This window comes from Rattus norvegicus, chromosome 1 (assembly GCF_036323735.1).
Source record: "Rattus norvegicus strain BN/NHsdMcwi chromosome 1, GRCr8, whole genome shotgun sequence".
Classification (NCBI taxonomy): Eukaryota; Metazoa; Chordata; class Mammalia; order Rodentia; family Muridae; genus Rattus; species Rattus norvegicus.
In genome coordinates, this window is record NC_086019.1 from 94,354,557 (window position 1) to 94,372,212 (window position 17,656).

At 45.3% G+C, this 17,656-nt stretch overlaps 1 protein-coding gene and 1 pseudogene across 2 annotated transcripts in view; both read left to right on the top strand.

Moving 5' to 3' along the window:
* The window catches only part of Zfp568 (zinc finger protein 568), a 51,156-nt gene that overhangs the window by 20,546 nt on the left and 12,954 nt on the right, over positions 1-17,656 (top strand). The window lies entirely within an intron of this gene.
* Positions 2,647-4,044, top strand: Znf568l-ps1 (zinc finger protein 568 like, pseudogene 1; annotated as a pseudogene).

Genomic DNA, 17,656 nt, shown 5'->3' on the forward strand with positions numbered 1-17,656 from the left:
CCAAGCACCCTGCAGGACACTAATGAAAAGGATTGGAGGTCTCAGCATTCAGTATATAAACATTAAATCACTCCTACTCTTTTTGTTAACCTGAGTCCTTCTGCATCTGCTTGCTTCTAAGTCTAGAGCCTCTTTGGTTCATTTTCTCCAGAAATAAACCTTTCTCCTGCCTCGGTTAGAGACCCAGCCATTTTCTTACACAGTGGTGTATAGTAAGGTCCAGTTATAGCAAGGAAAGCGACTAGCGGCTATGTCAGGAGTTTATGTGAGGAAAGTAAATGGTTCATCAAATTCGGAGAAGGACTAAAGAAACTCTGCCTTTTAAGCTTCCAGAAGTTAGTCCTAAAGGAGTGAGCTCTTGAGGGAGTTCTTTCTCGAAAAATGATCAAGAAAGTACCTGTGGTTGAACAAGAAATGCTTTCCAGCTGTGGGTGCTCGCTGCCTGTTTTAGTCTCCGAAGAAACATGCATGGTTCCTCTTTAGTTCTGAGTCTGATGCTCAGACAGGCAGAGGGCAGTTCCACCAGTCACATGCCAACTTACGAGGTTGTGTTTAGGAAGGATAGTTTGAACTGTCTCATCCTTTGTTTTTGTTAAGGATTTATTTATTTATTTCATGTATATGAGTACACTGTCGCTGTCTTCAGACACACCAGAAGAGGGCATCAGATCTCTTTACAGATGGTTCTGAGCCACCTGGAACCACAGGCATGTTCAGCCACACCTCCCCTCGTAAGGTTTTTGTTTGTTTGTTTGGAGTTTGGGGGTTGTTTTGCTTTATTTTTTTCAAGACTGGGTTTCTCTGCATTGCTCTGGCTTTCCTGGAATTAGCTCCATAGACCAGGCTGGCTTGAACTCAGAGGTGCACCTGCCTCTGCCTCCTAAGGGCTGGGATTAAGGGAGTGTGCCACCACTGCCTGGCTTGTTTTCTGTGTTGTTTGAGTATGCCATATGATGATCCTTCTCCCGTATCTGCTGTGCGTCCTCTCTGGCTGTGCTTGTCGTCTCGCCTGAGTCTTCTGCGGAGCAGAAGTTTTGATGTCTTTTTTTTTTTTAAAGATTTATTCATTTATTATATATAAGTACACTGTAGCTGTCTTCAGACACACTAGAAGAGGGCATCAGACTTCATTACAGATGGTTGTGAGCCACCATGTGGTCGCTGGGAATTGAACTCATGACCTCTGGAAGAGCAGTCGGGTGCTCTTAACCACTGAGCCATCTCTCCAGCTTCAAGTTTTGATGTCCTAATGGCGCTCAGCTTGCTTTTTTTCATTGATCAGGCCCTTGCCCTTATCACCCTCTCTCCAGCCCCCCCACCATGGCCCTGGCCTTGTCCTGTTCACAGCGTTGTGCTTATCCTTAGTGCTGTGGTTTGTTGGCTTTGTGACGAGTGTAAGGTCTGTGTCTAGACACAGTTGGTTTGGTGCAGATGTCCAGTTGTTGCAACACGTTGTTGAGAAGACCATCTCTGCCCTGTTGTGTTACCCATGCTCCTTTGTCAAAGGCCAACTGACTGTAGTTATTTGAGTCTGATTCTGGGGTCTTTATTCTGTTCCTTGTTCCCTTCGTCTCTTCCACTCAGTATGGCTGCTAGAGCTTACTCACAAGTCTGAGGTCCGATGGTCTAAGAGCTAGCATTCGGAGTTTGGGTCTTCCTATCCATCAGCATACAGTATCCATTTATTCTTCAATTTAGAAGTCAAGATTTTTATGTTTTTCCCATTGCAGGTTCTGTATATGTTATTAGATTTGTATTTATTTTGTTGTGAGGAGTACTGATAAAAATAGTCATGTGTGAACTTCAAATCCTGCTTGTTCCTCCCTGATGAGCAGTTCATTCCTGCATGCCACCCTGTGTCTGCCATCCTGCAATGATGGCCACCAACAGGTTTCATTGTTGTTGTTGTTGTTGTTTAGATATTTCTGCACAGATGAACTTGCTGTCTGTGAGCAAACGGTATTAATGTGGTTCCCCCCTTTCCAAACTGTACATTTTTCTGTTTCCTTCTCTTATGTACTAGCCCAGCATTCGGTGTGATGTAGGAAAGCAGTGGTCAAAAGGAGCACCTGCCTGCTGTCTCTGAGTTTTTGGGATTCTTGTCTTGTCACTAGCGGTCCTTCATCTCCTACTGTCTTGTTGAAATCTGGTCTGTTATATATTGCTTTGTATTTCTTATGCCTTTAACGTTTGGCCCTTTATTCTTTTGGGAAAAGGAGGGAGTAAGCATACACATTCAGTCTGGCCCACCATGCTTAACCACAAATACAAACTTTATCTTGCTGATACTTTACCCCTTACCCTAGTCTATTAAGCATTTACCCCTCATTTTCATTCCATTCACTTTGCTGATTTCTTTCTTATAATCAAGGATGCTGTTTTTAAAAAAACCCTGTCAGTGCTACTTAGACCTACAAGTGCCAGGTTTTGGGGTTGCTTTGGGCTTTCCCCCTATAATGTTACGGGTAGGAGTTAACCTCTCAGTCTTTAAGAACGAGGGCATTTGCATTTTAGTTTCTTATTGACTGACTAAGGCCCACCATAAGGATTCAGATTTCTAAATTGTTGAATAGTATAGTGATAGAGAATTTCACAAGTAATGATTTTTGGTCCTCCGTTTTAGAAGTTTGGGAAGTTGATGAACAGATGGAGAAACAACAGGAAACCCTGGTGAGGAAAGGCACACCCACACCCAGGAAATCTCTGATTAAGGAAAGTGTCACTGATTATAAAAGGGCTGCAAAAGTCTCTCCTTTGAGCTTAGATGTTGTTCCTTTAAGACAAAACCTCTGTGATTGCGATTCACTTACTAAGGGTTTGGACGGAAATTTAGACATACCTAGTTATAAGAGAGCCTGTGTAGGAGGCGAGAACTTTGAATGTGATAAGTGTGGAACACTGTCTGACCGTTGCTCACCCTTTATACGTAATCAGTGTGGACAAGGCTTCCCTCGTAAATGTGACCACCTCACACAGGAGAAAAATCATGCTCTGGGAAAACCTTATGGCTGCAAAGAATGTGGAAAATCCTTTAGCAGGAAGGAAAATCTCATTACACATCAAAAAATTCACACTGGGGAAAAGCCGTATTTGTGTAAGGAATGTGGGAGAGCTTTCATTCAAATGTCTAACCTCATTAGACATCAAAGAATCCATACTGGGGAGAAACCGTATGCAAAGGATTGTTGGAAAGCTTTCAGTCAAAAATCCAATCTCATTGAACATGAGAGGGTCCACACTGGAGAGAAACCCTATGAATGTAAGGAGTGTGGGAAATCTTTCAGCCAGAAGCAGAATCTTATTGAGCATGAGAAAATTCACACTGGGGAGAAAACTTATGCATGTGATGAGTGTGGTAGAGCTTTCTCTCGATTGTCATCTGTCACTCTGCATGTGAGAAGCCACATAGGGGGAAAGCCCTATAAATGTTATAGGTGTGGAAAGGCTTTCTCTCAGTGCTCAGTGTTTATCATACATATGAGAAGTCACACAGGTGAGAAACCTTACGTATGCAGCGAGTGTGGGAAAGCCCTCTCACAGAGTTCTTCCCTTACTGTGCATATGCGGAATCACATGGCCAAGAAACCCTATAAGTGTAACGAGTGTGGGAAAACCTTCAGCCGGAAAGAAAACCTTATTACCCATCAGAAAATACATACTGGAGAGAAACCTTATGAGTGTACTGAGTGCGGGAAGGCCTTTATTCAGTTGTCAAACCTCATCAGACATCAGAGAACTCATACCAGTGAGAAACCCTATGCGTGTACAGTGTGTAGGAAGGCCTTCAGCCAGAAATCAAATCTGACTGAGCACAAGAAAGTTCATACTGGAGAGAAACCTTATCATTGCAGTCAGGGTGGAAAAAAGCCCTTAGTCAGAGGCAAAATCTCCTCGAACATGAAAAAATCTACATTGGAGAGAGACCATTTAAATGCCATGAATGTGAGAAAGCCTTTTCTCGAGTCTCGTCGCTTACTCTTCATGGGGAGAAACCTTATGAGTGCAGCGAATGTGACAAAGCCTTCTCTCAGTGTTCATTACTAGTTATACACATGAGAAGTCACACTGGTGAGAAGCCCTTTGAATGTAATGAGTGTGGGAAGGCATTTTCTCAAAGAGCATCTCTTTCTATACATAAAAGAGGCCATACAGGCGAGAAACGCCCCATGTGCTAAGCGAGGGGTGCCTCTCATTTACCTATGCCTGATTTACTTGAAGTAAATCTGGTGGAGATGCCAAACTGAGCTCTGGAAAAGTTGGCGGTCCTGAGTACGTGCAGAAAAGTGTGTATGTAGAGAAATGCACCAGTGTAAAATTTTCAGTTCTGAAAATCTGTAGACAATACAGTTTCAAATAATCTCATACAATTTTTCTATAGTATTTATAAAATTATTGTAAAATCCACATGAAATAGAAGAGAAAACTGTGCCTCGGGATGCCTACCTATAATCCCAGCATTGGGTGGGAAGTAGGAGGACTACCACAAGATTGAGGCCAGCCTGGACTACATGGCGAGACTGTCTCAGTAAATAAAAAAGGCCAAGGATTGCCCAAATAATTTTAGAAAAAGAATAGTACAATCATACTTAGAGTAATCCCTGCGGCTGGAGTTCAGGCCAGAGGATCTACAGTTTGAGGTCAGCCTGGGCTACTTAGTGCGACCCTCTCTTAGAACAAAACAAAAAACCTAAGTATATTCTAATAAGTATATTCTAAGTACCCAATTAGTCCTTAAAGTAGCACTGTTTATAATGTAAATTTATAGCCACTTAAACGGATTTGACAGCATAGTTAGGTGGATGAGTAAGCTGTAGAGAGCCCAGATAGAGAGCTGTGGATCCGGAGCTTGCTGCTTGTCAGATGTGATAACCGTGAATTGGCAGAGCAACGGTCTGGTCATTTGTTTCTGGAATATCTGACTCTTCAAGAAAATTTAGGTATAAACAGTGCCACAGCGTAATAAACAATATTCCAAAGGGCATGAGCATTGAATTATGAAAAACTCAAACCTTGAAACCATTGGGTAATGGTTGATGGTGCTTGCATACAATCCTTGTGCCTGGGAGATAAAAGCAGGGAGCCGAGAAGGAGTTAAAGGTCAGCTTTGACTACATAGTAAAGTTTAGGGCCAGCCTGGGCTACATGAGACCCTGTCTTAAGAAAATACAGGAGAGAGAGAACGCACATTATTTAACTGGAAGAATTAAAAAGAATTAGTTTCGGGGTTGGGGATTTAGCTCAGTGGTAGAGCGCTTGCTAGGCCCTGGGTTCGGTCCCCAGCTCTGAAAAAAAGAAAAGGAAAAAAAAAATCAGTTTCGAAAGTGCAAAGTGATCCTACAGTTCTGGTTCAGATATTTCATTTCAATTAGAGTCTCTAGAAACTTATAAATAATGAAGAGGAAAAACACACACACACACACACACACACACATTGAAAACCTGGAGACCTAGCAGTGGGCTAATGAGTGAATAACAGCATGTAGCAGTTAAAACCACGATGGCAGTGGAGCATACTGTGTATGACATCCATATGGGTTACTAGCCCAGCCTGTTCTGCAGCCCTAGGCCAGTTAGAAATTCCTTGCTTTCCCCCCCAAACATGAATAGCTCCCGAGGATACCCAAGGTGTTCTCTAAAACCTTTCAGACTTGCACACACACGTGCATGCGCAATGAATCCACATTAACACGCATGCCCATACAGTATTTGGAATGGTACAGAGTCAGTGTGCTTTCTTCTATGGTTTATTTCACATGTGATATCTTTGATATTTAGCCTCATCTTTCAACTAATGACGTATGAAGTTCAGGTGACTTCAGAATGAAGATGGACGTATGCGCTCACATGAGCAGAGCTCACATGAGCAGATGTACCGCAGTTGTTTTCTCGTGGGAGGTTTGATGAAGTACTGAGGGTTAATGCCGGGGCCTTGCTTACGTTAGACAGCTACGCTACCACTGAGCTTACATATCCAACCCCTTAATTTAAATCATCTTTGAAGCAGTGACGTCTTAGGCCAGGTCTTGTTTCTGTCTGTGTTTTCAACTTGCTGTGTAGCCGAGAATGAGCCTGAGCTGCTGCTCCTCCGATGCTGAGAACTGGACGGCTCTGCCTGACTTCCAGTGTTGGTTCTTAAACCCAGGGCTGTGACTGAGCCTCATCCTCAGTCCGAGTTATCTGAAGTTAGCACAACGTGACATATGCTTCTTGTTCTTTGTGTGTGGGTTTTGGGTTTTGGGTGTGTGTGGTGCTAGGAATGGAACCCAGGGCTTTGCACATGTCTGTCAGGCACTCTCCTACTTCAGCGTGTCCCCCCTTTGGTTTTCTGAGACAGGTCTCCATGTGTAGCCCAGGCTGGCATTGAACTCCTGATGCTTCCTCCTCAGCTTCCAAAAGTGTTTTGATCCGAGGCACTGCTGCTATGCCCAGCTGGAGATGTGTTCTCCTTACTGCTTTAGGGAAGTCGTCTCTGCCTGTTTCGCTACTCGTTTAGTGTCTGCCATCCACAGTAGACTTGTTAGGCTGTTGGCCAACTAGACTAATGTGTTTGCATCATGCAGAATTAAGATGTTCTAGGGAATTAACATTATGATATTATTGTTCTTTACCCTGTGATGTTTGCATATGGTTAACATAGGCATTAATTTCATTAATACATTAATTAATTTCATTAATACATTAGTACATTAATTAATACATTTTGGAATGAAAAGCCCTTTTTATTCCCTTTGGTAGCTATATGCAATTTCATTGTTCAGTCTTAACCTACAGCCCATGTTAATCCTTTCATGACTGTCGAGTTAGTATCTGGTTTTGGTTGGAAGCAGTGAGTGTCCCAAATTCTGAGCAGTAATGTTCTCCACAGGGCCTCATTCTCTCAATGCACGAGCCAGTCTTTACATAATGGTTAGTGTTGTCTTCCTTACAGTATTATTTGATGAGCAAAAAGGCACTAATGTATCTTTAAAATCAAGAATTAAGGGTGTTGGTCAGAGGGGTTTTTAGCATTAGTTTTATGTGTTTGAGTTGACTTTACATAGGTAAATCTCTTTCAGATAAAAATTATGCAGTATGACTATGACTGTTTCAGTTTGGACTGTTATATGGAGTTCAGGGTGGTGGTCAGCAGCTTGTCGTAAATAGCAGGCATCATTTTAATGGAAACAGTGTTTTACCAAAGTACTAATAAAGAATTGTCATTTTGTATACTTTGTTCTCTGACAGGCTTCATTCTAAGTCTAGTTTTATAAGCATACTTAATATTTATAGATGTAAAAATAATTTTCAAATTTCATGCTTTGTCCACATAAGACCCTTATGTAAATATTCTCAGTTGTAATATGTGAGGTTCTGGGGTTTTGGTTAGACCGTCTTTTTTTCCTCTGTTTTTTCTTCTTCTCTGTTTTTTTTTTTACCTTGGGCCTGTGCTTCATGTAACATACAAAGTCGTGTGAAGTGTATGAAATGCTGCCTCTGCATCCTGTTCCTCAACATGTTTTTGAAGACAACAGAGAATTAACTTTTCACTGCAGATTGGAAGGGTCTCCTTAGGGTCCTCTTTGGGCCGTCCCTGTCCCCAGCAAGCCTGGCTAACTCTCGGGGAGATGAAGTGCCTGGTTATCAACTGACCATGGAGTCTGAGTGTTTGCAGATTACAACTGTTCACCAGGGAACCATCAGTCCTCCGTGTGCTCACACCCCTTCCCCTGCCTTAGATGGTAGGACTGGAGAGACAGCAGTAGTCGTGAACTCAACAGGATTTGCTCATGTGAAAGACGAGCTAAACATGAACACTAAGCTCTTGCGCTTTTATGGTGAGCGTGTGGGGGTGTGTGGTGAGCGTGTGGGGGTGTGTGGTGAGCATGTGGGGGTATATGGTGAGCGTGTGGGGGTGTGTGGTAAGCGTGTGGGGGTGTGTGGTGAGCATGTGGGGGTATATGGTGAGCGTGTGGGGGTGTGTGGTGAGCGTGTGGGGGTGTGTGGTGAGCGTGTGGGGGTGTGTGGTGAGCGTGTGGGGGTGTGTGGTGAGCGTGTGGGGGTATATGGTGAGCGTGTGGGGGTGTGTGGTGAGCGTGTGGCTCGACTCATTTGGAACACAGTGGGCAGCGTTGCCTATCACAGAGCTCTGCTCTCCTAGGCAAAGGATATTGCAGACCTGACCTACTTCAGGAAAGCGCATCTGGCCACTAAACACCCTTTGTCTTGTCTTGCTAAAGAGGCTAAAGGGAGGGCCACATGTTCATGGCAGTCCAGTGTGAGGCTGAGGTGTAAAATTAGAGTGCTTCCCCTCCCTCCGCAGCAGGAGGATACACACTGCAGGAATGACATGGTTGTGACATAGACTAAGGTAAGTGTGATTGAAGTGTTCGGGGCTGCTGTGGGAAGTGTCAAGCAGATGAGTAGTAAGCAAAGGATTGGGAAGACCCCCGAGGCTCAAAAGAATCTTCAGCCTACTGAGCACAGCCACAGAAAGACACACTCCGCTGGAAATGTATCAGCTGAAATTCTTCAAACTGATGACATAATTGTCACTAGACTGTCAGAAGAAGGAAAAGATAAAGGGACAAAAATGTTGACAACTAATGGCTAAGACTTTCCAATATTAAAGATGGCAGACCACCGATCCAATAGGTGTGAAAGAACGCCAAACAGATTAAATATGGAAACTATCTGTTTTATCATGCTAAAAGTGCAAGGAAGGAGGGAGGGAGGGAGGGAGGATTATTCCTTGAGGCTTTATCAACCAGCTTGGTATTATTGGTCCCTTGCCCCTCCTCTAGCAGTGTCGGTGGCCACCCTATCTATTATAGCCAGGAAACAGGGACAATCCAAATGTCCGTCAGCAGATGAGTGGATGATGAGAACGGGTTACATTTACACACTGAGTACTGTTCAGCTGTAAACAGTGTAAATTCTGGGCTTTCAGGTAAGTGGATGGACTTTCAAAAGAAGTAACCCAGACCCAGAAAGACTTTGTCTCTCATCTTTAGTTCTAGCTTCAAGTCCTCAGGTGTGATATATGACATGGTGACTTCAGAAACCAGAAAAGTGTCGGGATCACAGTGGAGCGGGTCAGGAGCTCGAGAGGGGACTCCCAGGACCCAGAGGTTATTATGAAGGGAGACAGAAAGATGCCCCATTTTGTTACACTTGTTGGAAGCATGTTGACTTTTGATCTCAAAAGCGGGACTTGACTAAACATAAAACCCAGTCTGTCTTTCCTAAAGTAGGCGATAGCAGAAATGATTTTTCCCTTCTTTAGTCCCCTAGCTGTTAATTTCCCTGGCCACTTTGGAGTCCTCTAAGTATGGAAGGGTCAGCTTCTCTCAAAGACTTGAGATGGCTCAGCCAGTAAAGGCCCTTGTGCCAAGCAGGCCAGCAAGCGTTTTATCCCTGGGGTCATATGGTTGGAGGAGAGATCTGAATCACAGGTTGCTGATCTCACAAGTTGCTTTCTGAACTCCATGCATATTCCATTCCTCCACCCACCAAAGATTTGTCCAGATTGTATATGTAGGTCTTGAATCTAAAGAAACAATGTCCAATGATGTTTTCCTTTCTTAACTTGTTGTTGCTGTTGTTGTTGTTAAGATAAGGTCTCATGTAGCCCAGGCTGGCCTCCAACTTCCTATATAGCCAAGGCTGGTCTTAGAACTCCTGGTCCTCTTGACTGATTTTTCAAGCTGTGAGACTGGATAGGAGGGAGCTATGTTCTGATGTTCTGATGCTTTGGGGAGCTTCAGCGTTTGAACACAGAAATGAACAGAAGCAGCACAGACAAGAAAGCAGAGCCATGGAACTAAGACAGGGTCCCTCCAGGGTGACTGGAGGGAGCGTCTTCTAAGAAAAGATGAACTCCCTTAGGTTCCCATGTGAGCAGTACTGAGTCACCAAGACCCGAGTGGGAATCAGGCCTCAGTGAAGTGACTGGAAAGATGTCTGGGCACCAAAACAAAACAAAACAAAACCTTCATTAAGGGGACTGGAGAGATAGCTCATCCCAGGGTTGAACTCATGTTGTTGGGCTTGGTGGCAGGTGTCTTATACCCAGTAAGCCATCTTGCTGGCCCCTTGAGAGTTTGGGGGTGGTTCTTGTTGTCGTGTTGCTGTGTTTATGGAATGGGTAAAGTGTTTGATGTGCAAGCCTGAAGACCTGAGCTCAGATTCCAAGCCCTAACATACAAAAGCCGTGTGAGGTGGCGTGTGCCTGTAGCCCCAGCCCTTGTCGGAGAGCAGACCAGGAAGTTTCTTTTCTTTTTTTTTTTGGTTCTTTTTTTTTTTTTTTTTTGGTTCTTTTTTTCAGAGCTGGGGACCGAACCCAGGGCCTTGAGCTTCCTAGGCAAGTGCTCTACCACTGAGCTAAATCCCCAACCCCCCTGACCAGGAAGTTTCTTGACTCTTCAGTCTGCCAGTGTGGCTGAGGTGAGCCCCAGGCTGAGGAAGCTCCTGATTGAGAGCTGAGGTGGAGGAGAGCGGGGGGGGAGATGCCCAGAATTAGCCTGGGCCCTCCATGTGTGACACACAGGTGTGCCTCACACACACATGCATCCCACACTCAGAGAGAGATGGTGCCCGTGCACTGAATCTCATGGTTGTCTGGGTATCTTTTGACACGACCTTGTGATTTGCTTCTTAAGCCTATCGGTGCGATGGGTCACGTTGACAGACCTCCGTGTATTAAACACTTGCAGCTCTCGGTTGTCGTACGTGGTTCTGTTTGTATCTGGTTGGACTTTGATCGATGTTTTTTTCAGGATTTTTGCGTCTGCGTTCAGAGAAGTATTAGTCTGCGTTGGTTGTTGTCTTACAGTAACTGTCTTTTTGTTGTTAGGAATGGCCTATCCAGGATGAGTTAGGAAGCAATTCCTCAGAATTGATGTGGTTTCTTTCTTGTCTGGTAAAGTTTACCAGTGAACATTTCTGGACCTTTTGCTGTTTTCAAAGTTACTTGTGTATTGAGTCTGTATCTCATATTTTTTTTTCTTTTTTTTTTTTTTTTTCGGAGCTGGGGACCGAACCCAGGGCCTTGCGCTTCCTAGGCAAGCGCTCTGCCACTGAGCTAAATCCCCAGCCCTGTATCTCATATTTTAACCCTTTTATAATTTTTCTGGAGTTAGATATTCTCTCCCTTTCCCTGTTTTATTATTAGCTTTTGAGTTTCTACCAAAACATGCAGGAGCTCAGAGATTTTCTCTGTAAACGTGAGTTGTAGCTGTATGCCCACAAAGGCAGTCTTTGTTTCTTTTGCAGTATTTCTGACCTGTGGCATTGGTTCTGTTTTATGTTTTTTGGAATTTTTATCTGCCACGCACCCCCCCCCCCCCCCGCAAGCCGTTAGCATGCCCCTCTATTTAAATCCCATCTGCTCAACTACAATGGTCTTGTCATACCTGAATTGGGTTCTTGTACTAACTCTGGTGTTTTGTTTTTACTGTGCCTTGCAATTTGTTTTTTATTGAAAACTAGACTTTTCTTGACAAAAGTAACTCCAGGAAACAGACCTATAGTGATATGGTGGTCAGGTGTGGGCAGAGGAAGGAAACTCGGAATCTTGTGAGCATCTCCATTCTGAAGTCACTTTTTCCCTTTCCAGTGAGTCGCCCCTGCTCTCTTACCTGATGTGAAGGGATTAGCTGATCTCCGTTGTCCAGTAAACTGTGACCTTTACAGTGCCTCTGAGCTTTACCCTGTAGGTAAAGCGGGTGGCCGCAGTGAACCCCCTTTTTCAGGTTTACCCTGTAGGTAAAGCGGGTGGCCGCAGTGAACCCCCTTTTTCAGGCTAGTGTCAATGAAACCCCACAAGGTTAGGTTCTTGCGTAAGGCTCCTAGGGCTGGCCTTGTGAGGAACAGAAAGTCTGGGTGCTTTTCAGAAGGTGGCTTTCCCACCCTCCTGTCAGAGGCACAGTGGAGAGTTTCTGTGGTCTCAACTAAGAACCTGGTGAGTCAGCTAGAGTTCAGACTGAGGCTCTTCCCCGCCAGGAAAGGCCTGCTGCCTGACTGAGTGCTTGTTTCCACCACTCGCCATTCCCGATGCTAGACAGGCTTAGGTTGGAACTCTAGGAGTGGGGCAGAAATTTTGGAGAGAGAGAACAGACCCTTGACAACTACAGTTATTTCTTGGTGCTACCTATTTCTGTCTTGCGTATGCTGCTCAGTAGACAGTGGGCAGCTCAGACACACTGAGGAGCAATGGAAGCCGGGCTTGGCATGTGTTTGCTGGGCTTTATTGCCGGGGAGCGTGACAGGTGCTGTAGCTGCTGAGGCTGTGTGGGACAGGAGAAGGAAACCGCACTGCTCGAGGTTCAGTCCTGCCCCAGTTTGTGGCTCTCCATGGTCACCTGGACCCCTTAGGAGCAGGATCAAAGCATACCCCGTCTGCTTGCTCTCCAGGCTTCTCTGTCCTGAGTCTTGGGCACATTTGCTTAAGAGCGTAGTGAGCACAGTCTGCTTGGGAAGATGTCAGAGCAACTGCGAAGAAAAAACTGACCTGAGACTGGTCTCTGGTCTGCCACAGTGGCAGCTGCCTCTGTCAGTTACACTTCTCAGTTTACTCTCTCTTCCTTTCTTCCTTGCTTTTTTTTTTTTTTCATTTTGCCAGCTTCTCAACCCTTCTGCTTTGAAATGTTGAAACTTGAGCTGCCAGATCAAGTATGGCATTGCCTGAGGATTTGTAGAAAAAGGGAGGGAAATTGCTGGGTGGGTGTAATGTTTCAGCCACCCAAACTAGTCAGTCTCTTCACTCTTGTATTTAGCATTCAAAGTGCCCTTGACATCTGTGTGATGGCATTAGAATCCTATTAGAATGCTACAGGCCAACTTGATTAACCAAAATGGATACTGCCCCCTTATGTTTTAAATAAAATCCACTTTATTTTTATGAAACTCATCAAACTGTCTGGGTGCTCTCCTGAGATTGGGACTTAGAGTTGCTCAGTAAAGCCGGCTGGGAATCCATCAGCTGGAGTGTGGGGTTTCTACCCCATGACTTGTTTTCTGTGGTTTCACATCTGCCTGTGTCTCAGAACTGGGAGGAATAGTTTCCCCTGGGTTGCAGTGTTTAGGTGGGTCCAAGAAGATGTCGGTTTTTAAAATCGTTTTGTTAGAGTTTAAAAAAGGTTCCCAAGCTTCATAAACTCAAAATGAGAAGCCAGCGTATTAGCTGCTCCCTACTTTTGCTCCAAAATAGTCTGCGTAACCTGTCATTCCTTCTCTCTGTTCCTTACCAAGCCTGGACTCCAGAAACTGTATTTACTTCTTTAAAGACTAAAATTTTTCCTTTTAAAAAGTGGAAGCGGGGCTGGGGATTTAATTTAGCTCAGTGGTAGAGCGCTTACCTAGGAAGCGCAAGACCCTGGGTTTGGTCCCCAGCTCCGAAAGAAAGAACCAAAAAAAAAAAAAAAAGTGGAAGCATTTAAAAGAGTCTGCATCTTGATAAATTTACCCAGAGAGACATGTTTCTACTCCTAGAAGAAAAAATAGAATATTTAGTCCACTTTCCGACAGTGTCCTCTGCCCCATCCCTCCAAGACTCCAATCTAAAACCAGCAATTCTAGCTTCCGTCTTGGTGGATTAGTTCACGCATTCTATGGCGTCATGTACGTGGAATCCTGCACTGTCGGTATCAGTGTCAGCTGCCTTCATTTATTTGCTCAGATCCTGGGAGCTTTCCCACACTGATGTCTCAGTGGCTTCTCTCCATTAGTAATGTTCCTACAACTAACTTAATCACCTGTCGGTGACCAGCTGAACAGCTTACAGTTTGGGCTGTCAGAAAAAGCAACCATAGCGTGTGCACGAGGTGTCACACAGAGAAGCATTTCGTCTCTCCTGACTAGATGAACAGTGAGGTGAGGGTGCCTGGGAAGCGTGAGGCGTGTGTTTATGAAAACTCGTCATCTTGAGTGCTGTGGATTCCATCCGCATAGTTTGTTTTCTTAGCTCAACGAGCCATGGGAATTCGGTCACAGTGGTAATTTTGACACCAGTGAGTAACAAACGGGTGTCAGCTGCACAAAACAGGCCCGAGGGCGGGTGGGAAACTTTAGCAGCTGCCTCAGGAGCCGACTGACACCTGTTCCTGCTTGTCCCTCGTAACTAACCTCGGGCGCTGCTTCTGCTCCAACTAAATTTAACAACACAAAAAGCCATTTGCATTCACCAGGTATTCCTAATATATAGTCTGTTAGTGAGCCTGGCAGAAGCTCACTGGTTCCCCATTTTAGATCTGTTGCGCATGATTCTCAATGCCTTGTTCTCTTCTTTTTATGTATGAGGCTTATTAAAAGTCATTAACGTCACAGAGGACAGACAGACAGACACATGGGGGCTCTCAGGAATGCAGCCCTGTGCCTCAGAGTGGCTGTCTGTCCCTTCTGTCTGTCCTAGAAGGGGGAGGTTCTAGGACTCATGTCTACACACGTCTGAAGGATGGGTAACCAGTAGCTTGAGTGAGGCTTTCTATGACCTGGAGGCAGGCTTTGCCTGGAAGTGGGGAAGAGCGGGAATCCAGAAAAGCAAGTTAGTAGAGGACAGTCAGACACTGGTGTGCCTCTAGCTAACATTCTTGAGGGTTTTGGTTTTTTTGTTTGTTTGGTTGGTTGGTTGGTTGGTTGTTTTTGGTTTTTGTTATTTTTTTTTTAATTAGACAGATGAAGGGCGACACTTGTGAATTGAGTCGTTCTTTTCTGCTGGGCATGGGTGGATAAAGACTTATCATGGAAGTCTTAGGAATTGTGTCAATGGATAGTGAGTCACCCTAGACAGTTACATGGGCGCAGGTGTCAGTTATACTCCTAAAGCAGCTGCTGAAGTAGCTGTCACTTCCAGCTAAAAATGGGACATATGGGGGCTGGAGAGATGGTCCAGTGGTTAAGAGCACTGACTGCTCTTCCACAGGTCCTGAGTTCAATTCCCAGCAACCACATGGTGGCTCACAACCATCTGTAATGGGATCTGATGCCCTCTTCTGGTGAGTCTGAAGACAGCTACAGCGTACTTATATACATAAAAATAAATCTTTTTTGAAAAATGAGACATAGACCCATTTGGGCTTTCCACTCTTGCTAATGGGCACTGCAGGGCAACTAAGGAGATGCAGACAGAGGGAAGGGAGTTAGGTTGTCAAGGACTGTATAAGAGAGGGTGGACATTTTGAGGGATTGAGAGAACTTGGTACTTGTCTGGCCAAGGGAGCTGCAAGTGTAGGTGTGGTGGGGTTTTTACACCAGGTCATGGTGGTAGGTTCCTCAGTGTCTCTTTCTGGAGGCAGGCACTGGCTGCACAGCAAGTATTCACTCCCACCAGCTTGGGAAGTGAGCAGAGAACCTGGGTGTTAACCCGAGCAGCTGGCCCCGATCAGAGCAGGGACAAAAGCTGTGCAAGGCTGCTTGCTTCACAAAGGGAAGAAGGCTTGTAGCCATTGGCCATCCCCAGTAGAGGGATTTGGGGTTTTTTAGAAAGAGGGGCTTTTTTTTTCCTGTTTGGTTTTTGTTTTATTTTGTTTTTCAAGATGGGGTTTCCCTGTGTACCCCTGGCTGTCCTGGAACTCTGAGATCAGCCTCCCAAGACCACTACACTGCAGGTCCGGCTTTTGTAACAATGGCAGAGAGGACAGCAGCTTCCAAGGCAGAAAAGGCTGTGACCTAGGAACCATGTCCCTTTGCTGTCTTAACTATGTGAAGGTGTCTTGAGTGTGTAAAGTGTTTGAGACCCATTATGAGATTTTTATCCACTTGAGAGGGATAAGAAACAATCTTCATGAATCTTTAACCCCGTTCCTAGCATGACAGATGTCACAGATGATAAACCAAGGAAGAATAGGTGTCCTTAGAAAGGCAGTAGGTTCTGCTCCAAGCCTGGAGGACACTCTTACCCGGTACTGGGATTTTCCAGAAAAATCCACTCTCAGCTTACCTTCCAGAAGGCTGGGCTGTGGCAGCACACACGTGTAGTCCCCGCACTCAGGAGGCTGAGGGAGGTGGGTCTCTGAGTTCCAGGCCAGCCTAGTTTACAGAAAGAGTTCCAGGACAGGAAACCTGAGATAGGGGGTCAGAGGGATGCAGGAGGGGAAGAGAAGGAAAGAAACCAGTACTGAAGATGAAGTAAACCGTGTTAACTGTACCATGAGGAGCCCTGAGCCTGTCTGATCTTTATATTAAAATGACAGACTTGAAGTCCACCCGAGAGATGGTTGACAGGAGGTGATACAGTAACCGTAAGGCATGTCCTATGGGATGACTGCTGTCACTAATAAAGGTGACTTCTCATTTGTCTGTGCCCATACACCTGGTGCAGCAGACTAATCTGGGTGTTCTCTAATAAAAGTGAGTTCTGACACTGTCCCTACTCAGAAGCTCCCGTGATTTTTAACTTTTGGTCAACTGGCTATGAGGGCTATGTGTTGAGGTCACATAGCTCCTCAGACTCAGCAACTTTGTCAGGTAGCTCGCAGGACTCACACTAGGCGGGGGGAGATTAAGAAAGAGAATTAGTAGGAAGAAATGCACCTTACTGGTTGGAATGATTGATTTCATGAAAAACTGGGTTGTGGCTGCAGGAGACAGTGGGGATGATAGAGCCCAGGAGGTACTGGCTCTCTCTGCTCTGTCTGTGTGACTTGGGGCATGGCAGCAGTGGGGGGTGGGGGGGTGTGACTGAGGAGCCCGACCTCAGGAGTGAAGGCTTAGGCCGCCCTGCTTGTAAGACTTCTGGACACGAGCGGCCCTGTACACGCATGTCCAAGGACAGTGGCACAAAAATGTCCAAGGACAGTGGCACAGAGTGCATTCTTGAAAAGGAAGCTCCTGCCCTCAAGCATAACACGTACCCAATTGCAGTGTAAAGGCTGCTAGTAACTGTCCGTTTTCTCTTGTTACATGTGTTTAGATATTATCTATGTTTTTTATTTTTATGTTGTTCTGTCTGTCCTGGAACTCACCCTGTAGACCAGGCTGACCTCAGGCCACCTGCCTTTGCCTCGGGAGTGTTGGGACTAATGGCGTGCACCACACAGCCAGCCATAACTTACTATTTAGGTAAAGACTGTTTTGTGTGATGCACCTAAATTTGAAAAGTGATCAATATAGCCACTAACTAGCCAGTTAGTGCTGACAGTCAGCTACTAGGATTGTGCATCTTCTCATTTGCTTAGCTGCAGATTGCTATGAAGGACTAAAGAGTCGCTTAAGTGTGCGTCTGGTCCAGAGGAACTGAGGAGCCGTCGGTCAGGAAAGGCTGCCAACTACAGTTGATGACCTGACTGAAGTGGCATGAACTGTGATTGGTCTCTTAACAGCCGGTCAGATGTCAGACTTAGTAGAGGGCACAAAAGGGACACCGAAGGAAGAGAGCTCCTCCTGGGTCTGGTTGCTGCATTTTCCTCTTCCTTGCTCCTATCTTAGGGACATTAGTAGATGAGTATATGGGACACTCCGTGATGCCCAGTACCAGCCATGCCCCAGGGCACACAGTCTTTTCCTTCTGTGAGCACAGTGGACGTTTGCCTTCGGGAGCTGGGTCTACACTGGCTGGAGATGGACTAGCATGTGCTCCTACTGTGTAGGAAACCTTTGAACTCCTGGTATGGTTTTGTGCTCAACAGCAAGGACCACAGCTACCGCCACTCTCCACACCTCCCGGTACATCTCGGTGCTGTGA